The 5,435-nt window shown below is 41.3% G+C and overlaps 1 pseudogene; it reads left to right on the forward strand.

Moving 5' to 3' along the window:
* Positions 1–4,628: 4,628 nt before the first annotated feature.
* Positions 4,629–4,997, forward strand: LOC148038181 (70 kDa peptidyl-prolyl isomerase pseudogene; annotated as a pseudogene).
* Positions 4,998–5,435: the final 438 nt, after the last annotated feature.

Genomic DNA, 5,435 nt, shown 5'->3' on the forward strand with positions numbered 1-5,435 from the left:
ACATGTTGGCAGTCGAAAGGTCAAGCAGAACATGTATGTGTACAAGAAAGTGACTCAAATAATCCCTGTCAACAGAATCAAGGTGTTGGGTCGTTATGAGAAGAACGGGTATCAAAGGAAGGGATATCCTAATCTTCCTATGACCTATCAATTCCTGAAAATCCATGACCCCAATCCATATTATTACTCAATTCCCGTAGCTAAATGTAACACAATCCTATTCTCCCCAAATTGATGTGCCAACCAGCTTGTTCCATCTTCCCAAAAATAATTGTACTCAAAAGGGCTATGCCCACATGAATGGAATAGACTTTTTTTATCAATGTCTCTCATGGCTGTAAGGTTGGTAAAGAAGTTAAGTGATTAGGTCACTTGGCTAAAAGCTGAACTGGACATGTTAATGTAATGTGAGAAACGCCTAGCAAGTTTTTAACATAAAGAATCTCATTTCCCAGGCACAACCTCAAGGCCGTGATTCAGGAGAAGAAGTTTCTTCTCAAGAAAATCAAGCCACCTGAATTTGATGGCAAGGGAAGGACCGTACAAACTGATGTCGAGATCTGGATCGAATCCATGGAGGATTACTTCGAAGCAGCAAGTACTGCACCTGCCAACCAAGCAATGCTCGCCAAGCTGAAGCTTACCGGTGAAGCAAGACTTTGGTGGAAGCAATGGTGCAGAGGCCAAGGGATCTCGAAAGGGGTCAGCTACTTGGGAGAAGCTAAAAAGAGCTGTGCGAGGAAGATATCTACCACCTGCCTACCGCACGCAGAAGATGAACGAGTTCTATGAACTGAAGCAGCTTCACCTGTCCCTTGATGCACACTATTCAAAAATCATCTCTCTTTTGAAGTATGCACTGCAAATGGATATGACACAAAAAGTGTCAAATTTTTGTGCTGGATTAAACCCACCTATAAACACCCGCCTCGAATTAATGCGCCCAATAGATCTGCAAGATGTGCTCATTCAAGCTGTATCCATAATACAGGAGGTGCAGATCAGGCCAAGAAATAACAAGACTTGGTCTTATAAGGATTAGAACAAGGGATTGTATAAGTCTCAGGCCAAAAGAACGCAAGGACAAAATCCGGGACAAAGGAAGAAAGCTAGGACCAACACTGTCAATAATTTTGTTCCTACCCAAGGTAATGGCCGCAATCTCCGTTGCTTCCATTGCAACGAGCCAGGTCATTTTAAAAGGAAATGTCGCAAGCTTAGCGGAGGACAACGTCAAGGACCATCCCAAGGAACAGTCCGTGGCCAAGGAGCCACCGTCATGACCAGAGGGAGAACCTCTAGTGTTGCCAAGAAGGAGCTGTGTGATGAAGAAGACCGAACCATGGAAGCTGACTTTGAGAGGGCAACTATTCATGCCGCTCTTCACAAAAAAGGCCCGAATCACTAATTTTCGATGATTCAGACTCCATCGGATTATCAAGATAAAAGCTTCAAAACTTTGATTGATTGTGGCAGTACACATTTCTTTATTTCACCAGTTTGTGCAAGAAGATTAGGAATAGCCACAAAAGATGCACCTACCTTACTTGTGGAATTAGCAAATGGTCGTGAGGTCACTTATACTAGGAAAACTACTAAGGTGAGATTCCTACGGGGTGGAAAGTCGAGTTCGGTCAGATTCAGGGTTATGAACCTAGGTATCCATGAGTGTTTGCTCGGAATGGATTGGCTTAAACCTAATGATGACCACATTCACTGTGAAAAGGGCCAAGTTTCCTTTCAAAATTATGAAGGGGAATTGGTCACAACTCAAGGAGAGACTAGGAAGCCAAAACTTCAGCTAGCCAAAGCATCTCAGATAATAAAAGGAGTTAGAAGGCATAATATCAATGTTATTTACACTAATTCCTTATTCTCAGCTTCTTACAATCCATCCCAAGAGAAAGACTAGATTTAGAGAGAGAAAGACAGGAAAGAAGGGGAAGCCATAGAAGCTGTGAGCAAGATGGGAGAGAAAGACTATAATTGTATTATGTGTCAAAAAAGATCTGTAAAATTACATGTCCTCTCCTTTTATACCAATGTCAGTGTGACATGGCATAATATCAATGTTATTTACACTAATTCCTTATTCTCAGCTTCTTACAATCCATCCCCACTCAAAATGTTTTTGTTCTCAAAAAAAAAGATTGGACTTATTGGTATAGCCAAGTAGTGGGCTGCAGAGTACTACTCTATACAACATTACAAGTGGTAAAAGGTAGTGGGGGGGGGATTCTTGGCATAGACCCAATAAAAGATTGCCTAATATTCAAGAGTAGTGCTAGTCTATGCAGAGGGTCAAGATCAGCCTGTAGCCACCCGGATCAAAAGGGAAAGTGGTATCACTACCATGCATTGGATCAACTTTCATAATGTTAAAGTCAAGTACAGCTAGAAGCATGATCATCATGGTGGTATTCTCTAGCTCTTCCATAAGCCTCTTAGGCATCACCATGCTCTGTATGACTGAAGCATATGAAGCTGAAGTCACCATTACATGGACTGCATCAACCCCTAAGCACTGTATATTCATGGACCCTGCATTCTTAGTGATGTCCAAGCATTTAAACTGCAGGTCCATGGACTGACGGGGCTCATGCATGGGGTCATGATCATCCAAATCCACATGCTGCCCATGATCTGCTTTCTTGAAGTGAGGTTCTTGTTGTGGACCCATACCAAAATGGTCTTCAACCAGATCTTCTCCATCCTTTGCATCATAATATTCAAATACTAAGAGTATTTTGGCAGTCTTTGCCCTGCATGTGGCTTGATGATTACAAGATATTGGCTTAGCACATCGATAGCATAAGCCTGCAGCATGCAGTTCCCATATCGTATCACTAGTAAGGTATCTAATGCGTTTAGCCTTAGATAGCAATTTACACACTTGCTCATCACCATTGGTGAGCTGGGTAATAGTTCTGACATGCTGCTCATAGTCATCTTGGTGCTCATGTACAACAGATGGCTGTCCATGCTCATGACCATAATGCTCATGCTGTCCATATGGATGGTCATACGAATGTGGCTGTTGCTCACAATGATATTCATGCTGTCCATACTGCATATGGTGATAATAGCCCTACTGCGCATCAGAGGGACAGTTTGATTGAGCATATGCACTTGCTTCCACTGATGTTTGCTGCTCACGTAAATAAGCATGTTGCCTTTGATCATTGATCCCACAGCATTGGTCATGCTATCCATAATCTCTATGAGAATGCATGTCACAAAAATGTTCATGTTGTTGTCCAAATACATCTATTTTCTTTTGTTTACTACCAAAATTTTGGTCATATTGTTGCCCATAAACATTCAGCCCAAGATTGCATGATGACTGTCCAACATGATTAGAATGGTGTCCTTGCATCCTAGGCTGGCCGTAAAGATGATGATTGGAAAGTTCATGAGCATAGGTATTGGCATGATGTCAGTCATAATCACTTGCTTGCTATTGATCAAAGCTAGAAGGGTACTGATAAGCATAACCATTACTGTCGCATCCATAAGAACTAGGCTGCTCAACTAAGAGAGCTTCACAAGTATAATCATAACTATGTTGCTGAAGAGGTGGATGCTCATGAGCATAAGCATGTTGTCCATAATATCCATTCTACTACCAAGGTTCAATGGAATGATACTCTCCATTATGATATGGTGCATCATATTTATAAGCATTAACATGCTGTCCAGATATACTTGCATACTGCTCATATTCATTTGCATGTTGTTGTTGTTCATATTCATAAGATGCATATAGATAATAGTGTGTACCAACAGCATATACATGCTGTCCATAAGCGTAAGCATTTGATTCAAGTGTACCATCAGCATATACATGTTGGCCATAAGAATAAGCATTTGATTCAGGTCTTGCTCTTTTTTTCTATAACCACCTTCATAAGAGCAATACACCGATCAGCTAAAACTCCAAGTTTGTCAATATTAGCCTGTGTTTGAAGCCACCCTTGTTCACTAGAGCTGGAGCTATTGATCTCAGCTACCATTGTAGTCAAGTTGCTTTCAAAATCTTCTTGTTTGATGAGCACCAACAAGGTTGCATTACTTGTCTATTTCTATTCTTGTCTTCCACAAGGTGAATTGCATCAATAAACTATATCGATTGCTAAGATCAGCATTGATACCTCTAGTAGCAGCTGGTTCATCTCTTCCTTGGAATCACTTCCAGGACACAGCTATCTCAAGTAGCTTGGAATTCAGGTTTATATCCTTCATCACTAGAGTCATTGCCAGGCTCATTGATGTTTGGACAAGCATGGCTAGAGCTTCTGCAGACCGAGCTGCCAACTTGTCTGTTCCCTTTCATACAGCTTGGACCCTTCTAGATATGGACTTACTTTTGAGGATTCAAAGAAGTTGAGACCTTGCAAGGTCAATGAGGTCAAGGTGGATACTGTCTCACGCGAGCTCCACTGAGACAAAACACAAAGGGAAAGGCTGGGATTTCGCCTAGGTGTGTGAATGTTGCTCTGAAAAATAGCCAGTCATCACTTGTGGCACAAGATGCTTATGGGGATCTGTTTCCAAAGGCTCCTTCCTGTGAAAACTCTTCCACAACCCTGACTTACCAAGAGTATAATTATGAATTGACCAAACATAACATGGCTGCGTCAATTGTGGAGATGCTTGGAAACTCTTTCACCAAGCTCGTTCATGGAAATGCGTTGTACAAGCTTGGGAAGTATGCCAGGGCTTCCAAGAAATATGAGAAGGCAGTGAAGTATATTGAATATGATAGCTTTTTCTCAGATGAACAAAAGAAGCAGGCCAAAACTGTTAAAGTGAGCTGCCATCTTAACAATGCTACCTCTAAGTTAAAGCTGAAAGACTACAAGGAAGCTGCAAAAGCATGTAGTAAAGTGCTTGAGATGGACTCACAGAATGTTAAAGCTTTATACAGAAGAGCACAAGCATACATTGAAATTGCTGATCTGGATCTTGCAGAACTAGACATTAAAAAAAAACATTGAAGATAGACCCTCAGAATAGAGATGTGAAGCTGGTAGACCATCTCCTCCTGTTTCCAACTCTGTGAAAAGCAACCAGCATTAAGTTTTTCATTTCATTTGAAGCCCAAAGAACAAGTTCTGATGCATATGCTGCTTGATCTCCAAAAACTGACTGGAAATCCTTCACAGTCTGAGACACTGTAGAGAATACAAGCTATGAAAGGTCCACAATGTATGCACCACCATATGATGTGCCGAAGATGAATGCGGTCCTTGACTTCTCTTATGTCACTTCTGTATGAAAGCACTTGATGTTGCTGATCACGCTGATCCCATCATTCTAATCATCAACTTTGACTGTAAATTCTCCATTCTTTCCTCAATTGCTACTTTAGTTTGTGGATCTCAATCGTTGGAGAGATGCTACTGCACCTTATCTTGTGATGATACGATGATAAG

The sequence above is a fragment of the Lygodium microphyllum genome, chromosome 3 (assembly GCF_053477565.2).
Source record: "Lygodium microphyllum isolate KBCC chromosome 3, Lygodium_microphyllum_v1.1.10, whole genome shotgun sequence".
NCBI lineage: Eukaryota > Viridiplantae > Streptophyta > Polypodiopsida > Schizaeales > Lygodiaceae > Lygodium > Lygodium microphyllum.